Source organism: Peromyscus leucopus, chromosome 3 (genome assembly GCF_004664715.2).
Source record: "Peromyscus leucopus breed LL Stock chromosome 3, UCI_PerLeu_2.1, whole genome shotgun sequence".
Lineage (NCBI taxonomy): Eukaryota > Metazoa > Chordata > Mammalia > Rodentia > Cricetidae > Peromyscus > Peromyscus leucopus.
Window position 1 is genome coordinate 30,429,715 of NC_051065.1, and position 18,794 is coordinate 30,448,508.

General features: G+C 37.9%; 1 pseudogene; it reads right to left on the reverse strand.

The window, feature by feature from the left end:
• LOC114687224 overlaps positions 1-16,973 on the reverse strand; it is a 37,182-nt pseudogene extending 20,209 nt beyond the window's left edge.
• Positions 16,974-18,794: the final 1,821 nt, after the last annotated feature.

An 18,794-nucleotide genomic window follows, 5' to 3' on the forward strand; every position in this document is an offset into this window, starting at 1 on the left:
TAGGTAGTAACAAGCCTAAGCTATCAGCTAAGCATTTATCATTAATATTAAGTCTCTGTGTGTTTTTTTTTTGGGGGGGGGAGCCAGCTGGTGGGACAGAACTGAGTGGTGGGACAGAAAACTCTGTTTACAAATGGCACCCAACATGGAGCACCTACATCTACACAATACCTGAGAAAGCTTTAAAAAGTTTCTAAACACACAAAATGGAGACAAACATGGCTTCCTAATCTCATGTCTCTCATGCCAGTCATGGTACAGAGATATGTCTCCCAGCCACTCTCTGTAGGCTTGAACCACCAGCATGTGACCTGCCAACATGCCATGAGCTAAGTCGCATGGTAGATTTAAAATTTTGCTCATGTAGAAAGAAGAGATTATAGATACTCAGCAAAGACAGATCTAGATGGAATAAAACCTCTAAATGGATTACTGTGTGTTTAAAAATATACATACATTTGGGAGAGAAAAGAGAAAGGGTACAGGCATTCATAAAAAAAGTAAATAGTTTAAAAATAATAAAATAAAGTCTTTAAAGAGAGAAGTAAAATAATAATTTTTAAAAAGCCACATGGAAATGGAAAGTACACAGAAGTCTTGAATCTTATATGTTATTGTGTTGTCTCTAATTTTTTTGATTGCTGATGAACAAGTGACAGCTGCTAAGACACATTGGACTATAGAGGCTGTGGGATTGAACCAACCTATATATTTTAAAAATGTCTTAACTTCAAAATGTAAGTCAAAAAAATGTATTATGTTGGCGGGAAGTTATGCTTTTATTTCCACAGGAAATGAGAGGCTACAGATTTATTCCAGGTTGATATGGATCAGGTTTGATCAAGAAAAACCCCAGGGCTGGAAAGATAGCTCATCAGTTAGGAGCACTGGCTGCCCTTCCAGAGGTCCTGAGTTCAATTCCCAGCAACCACATGGTGGCTCACAACCATCTATAACAAGATCTGGTATTCTCTTCTGGCCTGCAGGTATACATGCAGACAGAACACTGTATACACAATAAATAAATAAATCTTAAAGAAAAAGAAAGTCTCACATTAAAAAAGAAAAATAAAGCAACCCCCTGAATATCCTGGCTACAGACATAATGTAATAAGCCTAGAAAAAATACAAAACACATCACAAATATTTTATCTGCTCAGACATAAAACAAGAAATCATCTTTGGCTAACTTGTGTACAACACACAATGCAGCTACATATATTACCTTTAAATGTTTATGGATTTTCAGAACAAGGGGACCAGACACCAATAAAAACAAATAGCCCAGGTGATCCAGCATCTCAAATTGCATCTGTTGCAGTTTCTTCAGAGTTCTGCATCCAGAACAGCTTCAAGGCTTCTGGATGAGATGATCCAGCATCATAGACTACTCCAGCCAAGTTTTAATCATAATATTAATTTTCTCAAGGTTCCCCCAAAGATATAAGCCCCCAAGACAACAGGAAGCAGTCTAGAGAAAACAATGCCATCATTCCTGAAAAATTGGTTATGGGTGTTCATCATGATTTAAATGGGGTTGATTAAAAGTTGTTATTGGTTATAGTCAGGGAAAATAAATTGAACAGGGAGTTAAATTTGAAGATGTCTTTCTAAAGGAAAAAAGGGATATAATATAGAATATTATAATAATATAAGAAAGGATGAGAAAAAATGGTAGGTTATTGAATCTACTTTAATACCAAAAGCAAATACTAATCTCAAAAAAAAATTACATTAGTGTGGATTTTGGTTTATTGAGACAAATTTAAAGTTATTTTTGCTATACTATATTATGTATGGTTCTATTCTTGTTTGGGGTATTGTGCTTATGCAGCCCATTTTCAAATTTCATGTATAATTAAAAAATACAGGTTAGTAATTAGTCATCTGTAATAATCAAACTTGTAGTTATATTAGGTATGTTGTCATGGTTAAACAGATATATATATATATAGATAGATGATCTTAAAACACTTTAAAGACCTACAGAACATGGATTTTTAAATTTTTATGGAGTTTGTTTTCTTTATGACAAAAGCTAGCTAGTTGGAAAAAGAATGCCCTTGCCTCAATTGCCAACAATATACTGTCCAAACTGTACCAGAAGGATGCAAAAGAAAGCAACTTGCCAAGACAAGGTAGGACAGTTCTTCAGAATTCCCTGCTTCACAGGAAAGTCTGTCTGACATAATAGGCCTATAGGCAATGATGAATACTGCCGCTACCGCTGCTATTTTTAAAACTTATTTATTTTTTTCCACCAGAAGACCTAGTAGATTGCCCACAGACATTCTCTGCCCTCTCTGTTCCTGAAGCAGACCCAGTCCCTCAGGTTCATTCTTAGCCCTTCAACAGAACACCAGCTGCATCTTCTCTTCAGCCTGTCCACACTTGCTGTGGATCCCACAGACCAGTCAGCCCTTCTTGGCTTCCCTAACCCTCACTCTTTCACTGGGTCCTAGACCCCAACTTTGGAGTACACTCACTGCTCAACTACAGGTCATGCCTGCCCAAAAACCAGGTACTCTTGTTCCCAGACTTTCTCTGCTCTCTCTCTTCCCTCAGTAGACCCAATCCCTCAGGCTCATTTCTCCCAGCTGCAGTCTCTCCCCAACCCCTCACCCTTTCCTGAGCCTTTTGTAGCTCTCATAGACCACCCCTCCTAACCATCTAGAAATCAGCACCTAAACCTATAATCACCCCAAAACCAGATGTCTAGATGCAGAGTAAAAAAAAGAAAAAAAAAACATAATCAATAACAGCCAGGGCAATATTTCTCTAGTAGAGCTCAGCTATCCTGACACAGCAGGCCTGAATAGTCTAACAGCTGAAGTGCAAGATGAAGGCAATTGGGGGTTACAAAGACGCTTTCAATGGAGTCACTTAAGACCATCCTACATATCAGATATCTGTGGTATGGTTTATAATATTAGCAAAATTACAGTAATCAAGTAGCAATGAAATTGCTATTGGGTTCACCACAATTTGAGGAAATGTATTAAAGGAATGTAGCATTAGCAAGGTTGAGAGACATTGCCTTAAAACTAGGTATATGAAGATGAAAGAAGTTCTCGAAAAGGAAATGAATATATCCCTTAAAGAAATCTAGAAAAATACAAACACTTGAAGGAAATGAATAAATCCCTTAAAGAAAGTTGAGGAAAAAGCAATGAAAATGTTTAAGGAAATGAATAAAATTGTTCAACATATGAAAATGAAAATAGAACCAATAAAGAAAACACAAACTGAGGGAATTTTGGAAATGAAAAATTTAGGAATGCAAACAGAAACTACAGAGACAATTTTCACCAAGAGGATAAAAGAGATAGAAGAGAATCAGGCATTGAAGATGTGATAGAAGAAATGGATACATCAGTCAAAGAAAACATTAAATCTAAAAAATTCCTGATACAGTTTATTCAGAAAATCTTGGTCATTATGAAAACACCAAACCTAAGAATAATAGGAAAAGAAGAAGAAGAAGAAGAAGAAGAAGAAGAAGAAGAAGAAGAAGAAGAAGAAGAAGAATCATCATCCAAGCTTAAAGGCCCAGAACATCTTTTCAACAAAATCATGGAAGAAAATTTTCCTAATTTAAAAAGGGAGATGCCTATAAAAATATAAGAAGTATTCAGAACATCAAATAGATTGGCCCAGAAAATAGAATTCCCTTGATACTTAATAATCAAAACAGGAAACACAGAGAATAAAGAAAGAATATTAAAAGCTGCAAGGGAAAAAGACCAAGTAACATATAAAGGCAGACCTATTAGAATTATACTTGACTTCAAAATGGAGACAGTAAAAGCCAGAAGGGCCTGGGCAGATGTGCTGCAGAAGAGACACAGATGCCAGCCTAGATGACTATACCTAGCAAAAATTTCAATTACCATAGATGAAGAAAATAAGATATTCCATGATAAAGTCAAATCCAAACAATATCTATCTAAAAGTTCAGCTTTCTAGAAGGTGTTAGAAGGAAAAGAAAGTAAGTAGGTTAACTGTACTCATGAAAAAAGGAAATAAATGATCTCAAATCAGAAAAACTAAAAGAAGGGAAACACACAAAATCACCACCACCAACAACAATAACAACAATATAACAGAAATTAGTATTGGTCATTGGTGTTTCTCAATATCATTAGACTTAATTCCACAATAAAAAGACAAAGACTAACAGAATGGATGAGAAAACAAGATCCATCCTTCTTCTGCAACCAAGAAGCATACCTCAGCATCAAGGGTAAACATTACCTCACTGTAAAGTGTTGGGAAAAAAAGTATTCCAAGCAATGAACTTAAGAAACAAGCTTAGATATAGTCATTCTAATATTCAATAAAACAGACTGTAAACCAAACTTAATCAGAAGGGATGAAAGGACATTTCATACTCATAAAAAGAAAAATTTACCAAGAAAACATTTGAATTATTAACATTTATGGCCCAAACAGAAGAGCACTCAGTTTTTTAAAACAAACAACAACAACAAAACACTGCTACAACTTAACCCTGACACACTGATAGTGGGAGATTTCAAAATTCCACTCTTATCAATGGACAGGTCATCCAGACCAAAAGTAACAGAGAAATGCTGGAGCTAACGGATGTTATAAACCAAATTAATCTAACAGATATTTCACTGAAACACACACAAGAAATATACCTTCTTCTCAGCACCTTCTAAGGAACTTTCTCCAAAATTGACTGCTGAGACACAATGCAAGTCTCAGTAGATACAAGAAAATTGAAATAACGCCCTAAATCCTATCAGACCACAATGGATTAAAGTTGGATATCAACAAGAACAGAAAGCATACAAACTCATGGAAACTGAACAACTTTCCACTGAATAAAAAGTGGGTCAAGACAGAAAGAAAGAAATTAAAGACTCTCTAGAATACAGTAAAAATAAATACACAAAATACCCTAACTTATGGGACACAATGAAAAGAGTGCTAAGAGGAAAGGTCATAGCATGAAGTGCCTACATAAATATAGATATCTCATACTAGAAACATAACAGCACACCTGGAAGAACAAAAAGAAGTAAACATACTAACAAGGGAGTAGATGGCAAGAAATAATCAAACTGAGGGCTGAAACAAAGTAGCAACAAAGAATACAATACAAAGAATCAATGAAACAAAGTGTTGGTTCTTTGAGAAAGTCAAGATAGAGAAACCCTTATTCAAACTAATGAAAAGACAAAAAGAAGAGCCAAATTAACAAAATCAGTAATGATAAAGGAGGTGTAACAACAGACACAGAGAACATCCAAAGATTCACAAGGACATACTTTAAAAACCCACAGTCCATCTTATTGGAAAATTTAAAAGAAATGGGTAATTTTCTTGCTAGGCACCACCCATCATTGTTAAATCAAGGTCAGACAAACAATTTAAATTGATTTATAGCCTCTAAGGAAACAGAAGTAGTCATTAAAAAAATCTTCCAACCAGAAGATCACCCAGAGCCAGATGGTTTTATTAAAGAATTCTGCCAGACTTTTAAAGAAGAGTTAACTCTGATACTCCTCAAATTATTCCACAGAATAGAGACAGAAGGAACATTGCCAAATTCATTTTATGGTGCTACAGTCACCCTGACAATGAAACCACATAAAGATTCAACAAAGAAAGAGAATTAAAGACCAATTTCCCTGAACATAGAGGCAAAAATACTCACAAAACAAATCCAAGCATACATCAAAAAGATCATCCACCATGGTAAAATAGGCTTCATCTCAGAGATGCAGGGATGGTTCTACATATAAAAATCATTCAATGTAAACCACCATATAACTAAATGGAAAGGAAAAAGCCACATGATCTCATTAGATATTGAAAAAACTTTTGACAAAATCCAACTCTCCTTCATGACAAAAATTCTGGAGAGATTAGAGATACAAGGGACATTCCTTATATCTAATAAAGGCAATTATACAGCAACCCTACAGCCAATATCAAATTAAATATAGAGAAACTCTAAGCAATCCCACTAAAATCAAGAACAAGATAAGGTTGTCCATTCTTCCTATATCTATTCAATATAGTATTTGAAGTTCTTTTCTAGTTAGAGTAATAAGACAACAAAAGGAGATCAAGGGGATACAAATTGGAAAGGAAGAAGTCAAAGTATCATTATCTGTAAGTGACATGATAGTATACATAAGTGACTCTAAAATTCTACCAGGGAACACCTACAGCTGATAAACTCTTTCATCAAAGTGGTTGGATACAAGATAAACTCAAAAAATCAGTAGACTTCCTATATACAAATGACAAAAGGACTTAGAAAGAAATCAGGGAAACAACATCTTTCACATTAGCCTTTAAAAATACAACACATTTTTTGTATAACTGTAACCAAGCAAGTGAATGACTGATATGATGAACACTTCAAGTTGAAAAAGATATCTGAGGTTTGAAAGATCTTTCATTCTCATGGATCAGTAGGATTAACAGTAAAAAATGGCCATCCTACAAATCTCCAGATTCTATGCAATTCCCATCAAAATTTCAGCACAATTCTTTACAGACATTGAAAAGATAATTCTTAGCTTCATATGGAAAAAACAAAAACCTAGGATAGCTAAAACAATCCTGAATAAAAGAAATTCTGGAGGTATCACTATCCCTGATTTCAAACTGTACTACAGATCTGTACTAATAAAACAGACACATTGGCATAAAAACAGACACATTTATCAACAGAACCAAATAACTGTACATAAATCCACATCCCTATAGACACTCGATTTTTGATAATGAAGCCAGAAATGTACTATAAAATGAAGAAGGCATCTCCACCAAATTGTGCTGGTCTAACTGGATGTCCATATGTAGAAAAATAGAAATATCCTGCACAAAACCCAAGTCCAAGTGAATCAAAGACCTCAACATAAAACCAGATACATGAAACCTAATAGAAGAGATAGCAGGGAATACCCTTGAAAGTATTGGCACAGGAAACAACTTCCTGAACAGAGCACCAATAGAGCAGGCACTAAAATTAACAATAATAAGCTGGGCGGTGGTGGCGCACGCCTTTAATCCCAGCACTTGGGAGGCAGAGCCAGGCGGATCTCTGTGAGTTCGAGGTCAGCCTGGACTACCAAGTGAGTTCCAGGAAAAGGCGCAAAAGCTACACAGAGAAACCCTGTCTTGAAAAACCAAAATAATAATAATAATAATAATAATAATAATAATAATAATAAATGGGACCTTCTGAAACTGAAAAGCTTCTATAAGTCAAAGGACACTTCAATAAGACAAAACTGCAGCCTATAGAATGGGAAAAGATTTTCACAAACCTCACATTGGTCAGAGGGCTGATAGCCAAAATATACAAAGAACTCAAAAAAATTACACAGCAAAATACCAAATAATACAATTAAAAATGTGGTACTGATCTAAACAGAGCGTTCTTAACAGAGGAAACCAAAATGCATGAGAAACACTTAAAGAAATGTTCAACATCCTTTCCTTAACCAGTAGAGAAATGCAAATCAAAACTACTTTGAGATTCCATCTTACATCTGTCAGAATGGCTAAGATCAAAATCACAAGTGACAACTCATACCAGAGAGGATGTGGAACAAAAGGAACACTCCTCCACTGCTAGTGGGAGTGCAAACTTGTATAGCCACTTTGAAAATCAAGATGTCTGTTTCTCAGAAAATTGGGAATCAATATATCTCAAGAGCCATCTCTACCAATCTTGGGTATTTCCCAGAAGACACCTCATCTTATCACAAGGACACTTGCCCAAGTACATTCATTTATTTGTAATAGCACGAAACTGGAAACAATCTAGATGGCCCACAACTAAAGAATAGATAAAGAAAATGTGGTACATTTACAGGATGGAGTATTATTCACCTGTTGAAAAAAATGACATCATGAACTTTGCAGGCAAATGGATGGAAATTGAAAAAAAAATCATCCTGAATGAGGCAATTCAGGCCCAGAAAGACAAACATGGTATGCACTTAGTTATAAGTGGATTAGCTGTAAAGTAAAAGATAATGATGCTCTGGTCCACAGACCCAGGGAGGTTAAGTAACAAGTGAGGGCTTAAGGGGGACACAAGGATCTCCCTGGGAAGGGTAAATAGACTAGACTTCATTGGTGGACTTGGGTTTGGTGAGGTTGGGAAGTGAAATGAACAAATGGGGGGGAGGGAGAAACTACTGAGAGAAAAGAATGGGATTGAGGGGCATTTGGGGGATGAGATGGAAACCTAATGCAATGGAAACTCAATAGAATCTACAAGAATAACCGTAACAAAGGCTCCTAGTAATGGGGACATGGAGTCTGAACTAGCCATCTTCTGTAACTAAGCAAGACCTCGAGTGGAGGGATTGATATACCAATCCAGCCACAAAACCTTCAATTTACAGTGTGTCCTGCTTGCAGAGTATTCTGGGACCAGAGCCTCTCAGGATTGTCATCAAAGAGACCAGAGAGACTTCGTCTAGCAACTGATGGGAACAGAAGCAGAATCTCATGGACAAACATTAAGTGGAGTTTAGGGAGTCTTGTGGAGGACTGGGAGAACGGATTGGAAGAAACACAGGGGTCAGCAACACCATAAGAACACAACTCACAGAATCAACTGACCATGACTCATGGGGGCTCTCAGAGATCAAGGAGTCTGCAGGGTCCAGACCTAGGTCCTCTACATATAAGTCATGGCCAAGTAGCTTGGCATTCTTATTGGATACCTAAAAGTGGGAGCAGGGTCTATCTCTCACTCCTTTGCCTGTTTGTGTCACCCTTTTTCTCCTACTGGGTGGCCTCATCCATCCTGGATGTGATAACATGTGCCTGATCTTACTATAGCACATTTTGCTCTTCTTGGTTGATATCTCTGGGAGGGTTGCTCTATTTTGTAGGGAGAAGGTCAGAGGACCTCACGGAGAGATTTGCATAAGGGAGGGAGAGGAAACTAACCAGAATGTAATATCTGAGAGAATAATAAGCAAAACAAACAAACAAAGAAAAACAAAAACAAAACAAAGAAAGACACTGAAACTAATAGAAAAGAAAGTGGGGAATAGCCTTCAATGCCTTGGCATAGGAGACAATTTTCTGAAAACACTGATAGTGTAGTCACTAAGATTAATAATTAATAAATGGGATCACATGAAACCCAAAAGCTTATGATCAGCAAAGGACACTCTAAATTGGAGAAAGAGACAGCCTATAGAATTTGAAAAAATTTTTACCCACTCCACTTCTCATAGAGGACAAATATTCACAATAATAAATAACTCAAAAAATTATATATCAAAAATCAAATAATCCAATTAAAAATGTGATAGAGATCTAAATGGAGAATTCTCAATAGAGGAATCCCAAATGCCTGAGAAACCCTTTAAATATGTTCAACATCCTTAGCCATCAGGGAAATGAAAATAAAAACTACTCTGAGATTCTATTGTATACCTGTCAGAATGGTTAAGATGAAAAACACTAATGACAGCTTATGCTGGAGAGGATGTGGAGCAAGGGGAACACTTCACCACTGCTGGTGGGAATTCAAACCTGTACAGCCACTTTGGAAATCAGTATGGTGGTTTCTCAGAAAAATGGGAATCAATATACCTTAAGATCTAGTTATGCTACCCATAGGCATATACTCAAAGGATGCTCCATCCACCACTTGCTCAACTATGATCACAGCAGCTTTATTTGTAATAGACAGAAACAGGAAACAGCCTAGATGACCCACAACTGAAGAATGGATAAAGAAAATGTTGCACATTTACACAATGGGGTATTAATCAGTTTCTTTTTAATGACATCAAGAAATTTGAAGGCAAATGGAAGAAATTAGAAAAAAAAAACAAAAAACACCTGAGTGAGGTAACCCAGATCCAGAAAGTCAAATATGGTTTGTATTCACTCATAAGGGGACATTAGCTATTAAATAATTGATAAACAAGCTACAACCCACAGACCCAGAGAGGTTAGGTAAAGAGGGCTCTAGGTGGATGCATGCATCCCCCTGTGAAGGGAAAATAGAATAGATTTCACAAGTGGACTGGTGGTGGGTATGAGCAGGAATAGGAGGAATCAGTCGAAAGGGGAGACAGGATGGAGGGAGAGAGTGTGGGGAGAGATGGTTGGCTCAGAGAGTCCTGTGGAGATCTCTAAACAACCCAGGATGATGCTAGAACAGAGGCCCCATTGCTGAGGATAATACCCACACAGCTCATTGATAATGGAGAGGTTAAGCAGGTGCCTGCCTGTAGCCTTTACCCCTATGACCCAGTCTTTTTAGTGCTGGAAGGTACTCTGCAGGCTTCTAAAAGAGAAATGTGGACATCAAACCAGCCACAAAACCTTTGAGCTACAATCTGTCTTGCCCGCAAGATGTGCTGGGGCAATGGCGAAACAGAACTTGAGGGAGTGGCTAACCAATGTCTGATATAACTGGAGGCACATGCCATAAGAGGGAACCCAGGCTAGACACTGCTTGGATGCCCAGGAGCTGGAGACTAGATAGCCCAAACACCAGTGTACAATCAAGAAGAACTGGTCTATAAGAAAAAAAAATTGATGAAATCATTCCTAATGATATTCCTTTATACTCTTAGATAGATGCCTTATCCAGCTGTCACCAGAGAGATGTCCTGTAGTAGATGGGAGCAGATGCAGTGACCCAGCCAAACATTATGTGGAGAGAGAATCTAAATTTGAGATATCCATTGGGTCCCTCCTCTTGGAGCTCAGGGAATCCCATGGAAGAGGGGGCAAGAAGATTATAGGAGTCAGAGGGGATGGAGGACATCAGGAGAACATAGCCCAGCAAATCAATTAAGCAGGGCACACATGGGCTCTCAGAGTCACAGAGACTATCATTCTGCACAGGGCTGCACCAGGTCCTCTGCATATATGTTATGTCTGTGAGTTGGTGTTTTTGTAGGACTCCTAACAGTGGGAGCAGGTGGTCTTTGACTCCTTTGCTTGCTCTTTGGACTCTTTTCCTCCTCTTGGGTCGCCTTGTCCAGCCTCTGTGTGATGGCTTTTGACTTGTCATATTGTATTTTGTTTTGTTATGTTTGGTTGTTTTCTCTTGGTGGTCTGCTCTTTTCTGAAAGGAGATGGAGGGGAAGTGCATCCAAAGCAGAGGGAAGGTGTGAGGGAGAGCTGGGAAGAGTGGAGAGAGGAAAAACTGTGGCAGGGATGAATTATATGAGAGAAAAATCTATTTTCCATGAAAATTATTTATTTATTTTTATTATGTGTACATAGATGTTTTGCCTGCATGTATGTCTGGGTGATTACCTCACATCCCTAGGAATTACACACAGTGGGGAGCTCTATGTGAATGCTTGGAATTGGACCTCAGATCTCTGAAAAAGCAGCCATTGCTCTAAACCACCAAGCCATCTCAGAATGTAAATCTTTAAATTAGCCTTTAGTGAATCTGGGGACTTCATTGGGATCCGTTTTTATCACACGGTGTCTGCTTTTTCCTTCCTTTCTACCTCCCTCCCTCCCTTCCTTCCTTTTTCTTTTCTTTTTTCTTTCCTTTCTTTTGGGGGGGGGTTAGTTTTGCTAGAGATTTTCACTTCTTGTTTGCTACTTCAAAGAACAACTCTTCATTTGACTGATTCTAGGTCCTTTAGTCTATTTCAACAATTTTTGCCTTGATCTTTATTAGGTTTGGATTGGTCTTAATTTTCCAAGTCTTGAGGAACATCATTAGGTTATTTGTTTGATATCCCTGTGATTTTAATATTACCACTTATACCTATAATTTTTTCTCTCAGAACTGCCTTAGCTCTATCTCAGTGTTTATGGAAAGCTGTACTTCAGTTTGCACTCGATTCTAGAAATCAGTTAATATTTCCCCTCCTTCTTCAGTTACCCATTGCCCTCATTTGTGTATATTGTTTAGCACTAGCATATTTGTGTATTCTCTATATTTATTTACCCCCGAAGTTTCTTCATTGATTTTTAGTTTAAACAACTAATGTAAAAAAAAAAAAAAAAAAAACCACACACACTATTAATGACTTGGGACTTATCTATGCTTCTATACCTGTGAGTGTTTATAAAATTGTGAGGCCCAACATTCAGCCTGTATAATTATTTTATTTTTAAATCAATTGCTTCATTATTATTATGTCCTGGCATTCTTTATTTCTTCTGATAAACTTTGGTTTAAGTCTGTATTATTAAATATTTGAAAATTTTGCCTATTTTTTTTCTCTTTCATTCACTTGCTAGATTGCCTTTCATAATTTGGATTTCAGTCTGTGATTTTCTATTCCAGTTACATCTGCTTTTTAAAGACAACAGACATTTGAGTCTAATTATTGCAGTTTCTTTTTGTATAATGTTTTTGTTAATTCTTACAGAATGTTATGGGATGTATTTTAACCATTTTCATCCTCTCTCAAGTCCTCCCTGATACTTCCCCACATCCCTACCCACCCAGTTTAGGGTTTTGTCTATCACTCTCTCTCTCCCTCTACTTCCCCTCCCCCTTTGTATCTTATCTTCTGGACATAAGGCTTTCCCTGGAGTGTGGTCCATATGCCAAGTGTCATAGCATTTGAAAACAAAATATAACACAACGGTGACAACAATAAAATCCTGACTTTCCCCGGCAACAATCAAAACTCCTCAGCTAGGGAGTTTTGATTCATGCCAATCCCAACCCACTCCTCTGTGCTTGCAGCTTGTCAGGAATCAGCTTCTGCATCCCTGTTCTTTTACTGGTGGGTACTGGTACTAAATCTAAACAGCTAACATGGGCCCAGGATGGGCGTCCCATGTGTGCTCAAAAGATACCAGCCCTGTAACCTGAGATGGGTAGCAGGTAGGAAAGCTTGCCATAGCCTTGGTCCTACACAAATCCCTTTAAACCTATATTCTGAAATGTTTCATTGCCACTCACAGAAACCTGTCACAGATCCCTTGCCCACCACCCTTTCGTACCACAGTGGCAGGCGACACAGCGGCAGGTGGAGGATGCAGACTTCTGGCATTTAGCCAGCTTTTTCCTCCAGCCAAGAAGCTCTAGGACCAGGCTCGTCCACCCAGAACTCCCACAGTCACACATCTGCCGGCCCAATTTAGATGTCCACGGGAACTGTTGAAGAAAATAAAGATTTTAAAATACCGTAAAGAATAAACATTGCTTAAATTATAGTAACGACAAATGCAAAAAAAAAGAGAACTACAAATATCAAAGACATAAAAAAAATGATGGTGTTGGAGTGGTTCTTTCTCTGTCCTCAAAAAAAACTGAAGAACAAAAATTACATGCACGGGATTGGATTTAAGAATTTATGTCCTTCCCGTGGTTTACGCTGTTGCTGAGCCTCTAGTGGACTAGTGCCTCATACCTACTAGCGAAGCCTTCCCTTTCTTTTTTGAATGCTAGGGACCTCTGCTGGTCACTCTTAGCTCTGCAGTGTTATGAGCCTGGTCACTCTTCTCCACCTCCCCAGAACATGTCCAAATCACCAGATCATACCCCCAGGGTAGCTGTTGTTTTAACTGGAGGTGTTTCCCAAGTGCATTGGAAGTGAAAAAAGCAATAATAGCCTGAAATATGTACAGGTGGAGAACTTGTATAAATATATTCAAGACGTGCTGAGTACTGATCGTTCTGCTAGGGAATTGCAGTTGGTATATATTGTACACTCCTGAAAGTTCAGAATTTTAGAAATCCCATTAGCATTGAAACTCACTTCAGTAGATGACTCCAGAGGTTTATCCATTCACTGGCCTAAGAGGCAGAGTGTAGCACAAGTCTTAAAAAGTGTTATTAATAAAACCAAACCTAAAGCCAGATATTGGGGTGAATGATGAAGGATCAGAGAAGCAGAACAGGCCACAACTTCCTCACCTCACCAATTCTTCAGCTGATCCTGTTTCCTCAGACTGGAAGCCTCTGAGTCCTCATCCAGAATGAATCTCAGCTGAACTGCTGCTAAAAGCCTAAAAGATAACTAGCTCTAGTTCCTGATCCTCACGCCTTAAATACCTTTCTGCTTCCTGCCATCACTTCCTGGGATTAAAGGTGTGAGTCACCATGCCTGGCTGTTTTCAGTGTGGCTTTGAACTCACAGAGATCCGGATTGATCTCTGCCTCCCAAGTGATAGGATTAAAGGCGTGTTCTACCACTGCCTAACTTCTACGTTTAATATTGTGGCTGTTTTGTTCTCTGACCCCAGATCAGTTTATTAGGGTGCACAGTATTTTGGGGGGCACAATTTACCACCACAGCAGAGCTATCGAAGCTTCGTTATTCTCAGATGATGAGGTCTTCTTCTGGTCATGGAGGGGAGGGCTGTCTTTGACTATGTAATTCCATGTCTGCCTCTTCCTTTCTGTTACCTGTACATGTTGCCTTGCCAAAGTCAGCTCTTCTGCTCTCCACAACTGCCTCACTTGGACTTTCCTTCTCCTTGGAATATGGCAAGTCAAATTTACCTCCCAAATCTGTGGATGTCCATATATCTCAGGCTCCGTGGGTAGCTTGAGATAAGTTTTTGATAACTGACTGTTCCTCAAAATGATGTCCAGGTGCTGACCCTGCCAGAAGGATCATTGGCTCCAAAACATACCTGTAAGGCCAAGGATTTTCCCTGTGGAACAGCACTGCCCAAATCTAGCCTGGCTTACCTTCTGGAGGTGGCTGCTTGATTTCCCCCTCTGCCAGGCTGACTGCAAGGCTGGAGCCGTGTCCAGTTTGATCCTAACAGGTCCATCATCCCATCACTTATACATCCTTTTCAGATACCCCCACTTCCTTTGTGGATTTTTCATGTTCTTCCTGTCATTGGAATAAAATTATTTTCTTTATATATATATATATATATATATATATATATATATATATATATATATATATATATAGACTCTGTCCTTCTCTAGGTCACAGGAGGCAGCTGCTAGCCTGCCTATCTTAGGGTATGTGTCCTATCACAAGTTACTCACAGTAATTTCTTATTCAAAACGAAAGGTATTTCTTTTCTTTTTTAAACGTATGTAGCAGGAATTTTAAAAGTTCTTATTCATAAAATCAAACCCGAGGCGAGTTATTGGGGTTCATGCTGGTAGATCAGAGAGACAGAATAAGCCACAGCTATCTCACCTGGCCAATTCCTCAGCTGGTCCTGTTTCCTCAGACTGGAAGCTTCTGTGTCCTCATCCTAATGGCTCTCAGCTGAACTGTGTTGCTCCAAAGCCTGAAAGCTTAACCAGCCAAAAACTTCTAGTTTCTCACCCTCACGCCTTATATATCTTCCTGCTTTCTACCACCACTCCCTGGGATTAAAGGCTGGCTTTCTGGGATTAAAGGCGTGTCACCATGCTTGGCTATTTCCAATGTGGCCTTGAACTCACAGAGATCCAGAGGGATTTCTATCTCTGGGATGCTAGGATTAAAGGTGTGAGTGCCACCATTTTCTAGCCTTTGTATCTAGTGGCTGTCTGTTCTCTGACCCCAGATAAATTTATTAAGGTACACAATATTTTGGGGAACACAATACCACCACAAACGTATGTCAGACAATTCATAGAAAATTGAGTGTCTTCTGAAGAAAGCACATGACTTAATATTAGTGTTAATTTTCAAAGAAAATAGGGACATAGGAATAAACACATATGCTTCCAGGTTTCCCTTTGTTCCAGAATAAGCTATATAAAATTAAATAAATTTTGACTTACTATTGCTAAAGAGAATGATGAATATTTTAATGTTTTTTGCCAATACTTACTGTTTAGTAAACTGACTTTTTAGCATTTCACAAAAAACTCTTAATATAAAATATTATAGTAATTCAGTCATTCCAGTTTTTGAAAAATATTTCTTTTATTTTTAAAATTATTGCATAATTGCACCATTCTCCCACAAACTTCCCACATACTCCTCCTTGCTTTCATTCAAATTTATGGTCTCTTTTCCATTCATTATTGTCATATATACATATGTGTGTACATCTTGTGTATATGTGCATATAGTTCTAAATGTGTAAGCACAACCTGATTAATCTGTATAATGTTACATGCATATATGTTTGTTCAGGGCTGACTATTTGACATTAGATAACTATTGTGTTCTCTTCCCTGGGGAAAACTGCTTGGCCTGTCTCAGCAGCCCTTGGCTGTTCATTGTTCTGTGTAGGAATGGGGTCTCATGGCCTTCTCCAGTCCACTTTGGCATACCCATTGTTATCCCTGTTCAGCTCGTGTTTAGATACCACCCTTCTAGTTTTTCTTTAGCTTTTACACTTTCCACAGGATTCTTGTTTTTGTAAGATACAGGAGAAATGTATTCAACAGTAAAAGATATATTGGTACTGGATTTATGAATAGAAATAAAACCTTATTCTTGCCAAATATTTTAACATTTAAGTCTTGGCTTGACTGCTGAAATGATATATGATGAAACATATGACACTTGTAAGGTATTTATTGCTGCCAGTCTAATTTCTCTATCAGAAACCTCTTGTTAATAGGTGTGATTCTTTGACATATTGAATTTGGCCTCACTCTTCAGTGGTTTCAGTTTTATTTATACAGTAGAGTAATGAAACTACCAGCATATGTTGAATTAAAATAAATGTTTCCATAGCCCATCTGATAAACACAAACCTGTCTGATTCAAATAAATGTCAATATGTAAAAGCTTTCTAGAAGTCCCTCCCCTGTCCCGAGGGACTTTCTTATCAAGAATATGTGAGTCCATGCCAGCTTAATTAGCTGATGGAGAGAACATAAGAATTAGCAGGAAAACATTCCTCCACAATCACAAGTAGTTCCTCAGAGAGATGACACACAGAGATTGGACTCTGGTCAAATTCTGTTCAGGCTGGGTCAGATGCAGAAGGAAGACACAGAACAAAACTAATCAAAACATAAAGTTGCTATGTGCTATATAGAGTCCAGCAAACCCACAAGCTCCTTACTTTCTCGGGACATTTTCAATGTGATATGTCATGTTGCTCGTTAGAAATCAAAATTGATTGACCGCTATGGTCCTATGTTTTCGCCTTTAATTTTGGTCAAAATTGTATGAATATTTTAGTTCCTCTTGTCAATGTTTCTACAAGTTATTACATTCAACTTGCTTTGTGTTTAACTAAGATTTAAACACACACACATGTGTGTGTGTGTGTGTGTGAGAGAGAGAGAGAGAGAGAGAGAGAGAGAGAGAGAGAGAGAGAGAGAGAGAGAGAGAGAATTAGTTTTACCTTGGCTATACTAGATATTAACATTTTCTTTCCTCTTCCTAGGTTTAAGACAGAAAACAAAATCAAAGGTGCCTTTGCAGACAGGGTATGTGGTAAACAACTTGTCTGGAGTTCAAGAAGAGATGTTCTTCCTTTACAAATTTTATAGTCTTTTCCCATCTGTTGTGGATTTTGTCAGCAATTTCTGTTAGAAATTCCGAATTTTCTAAAGCCAAGATATTCAAAGGAAAAATGCCAGGAGACTAAATAAAAGAATTCTTTCAACCTTAAAGAAGTGATGTATTGGGAAAACTCAGAGAAGAGTTGGAAGTGAAATCTTGGATTGAAAGAGTATATAAAATATTAGAACTTTCCTACAAAGTGGGGAAAAAACTAAGGGGAATTTTTATAAGCTGGTTATTCACAATTTCTTTATATTTTCTCCAGAAAGCTCTTACACTTTATACATGTTTACTTCTCTCTCTTCCATAATGCCTTTTTGCCATCTGAGTTTATCTTCTCATCTTCTCTTTGACTAAATAGAGAAACAAATGCTGTTCCTCGTTCTCTTGGGGAAGATTCTTCCTTGTGAGAGAAGCCTCACACATTTTGATTTCCTTTTGTGGGTTTTAAAGTATAAGAATTAAAACTTAGAGGGACAGAGAGAGGCCTAGAGGCCTATATGCCTTTTGGATTTAGCCACACAATTCAGGATTTAGAACGGCCTTTACTGAACCCAATCTTCAGCTGCATTGGGTTGAAGAACACTTGGAGAACTTTATTCAATACTGCTTAGTTAGACCCAGTTTTCAATATGTTCTTGAGCATTCGAATGTTTTCAGGTTTCCCAATGGCCTAAAGCCACTCTAAATGTTTTGTTTTTCTTACTTAAAACTAGAAGGTTTTCCAACTTTTCTTATCCACCCCTTGTTTCTTTCTCTGTCACACACAGTCACTTCTATACACATACCCACTCACATACACATTGATACTGGGTTTCATTATTTAGCCCAGGATGGCCTCGAATTCATTCTCTCTGCCTCTCCTTCCTCGGAGTTCTGGGGCTGGAGAGGAGCACCAATGTACAGAGAAGCCACTTTTACCTCTTAACTACCTGAATGTCCTAGTATTTCATGAATTAGCACGATGTTCCGTTCATGTTTACATTAGTGATAATGCCATTGTTTGCAGTTCTGCTTCACTGAACTCTATTTCTTTCTCATGCCTTTAAAGGCTGCCTTTGAGTGGAGTTGCAGTAAAAATTGCTGAAACTATTTTATAAAATGCTTTAAGGCGTCAAACTGTACACTAAGTTATTACTTTATAATATTTAAATGGTGAACCATATAGGAAAGTTACGTGTTGTCACACTTAGATTGATGAAACTGTACACTGAACCAGATCGGTGTCATATGGTTAAAGTTCAAAGCCACCTACTACATTAGACAGTTGCTGTCGTATTATATGAGGTATTTAGTTTTGTGGCTAATGATTCATAAAGTATACATTGCAAAATGCATGTGGACGTTCTTTAGTAAATTAAAGAAGAGAAAGAAGACTCTAGCCAGGTCACCTAACCAACTTGGAGC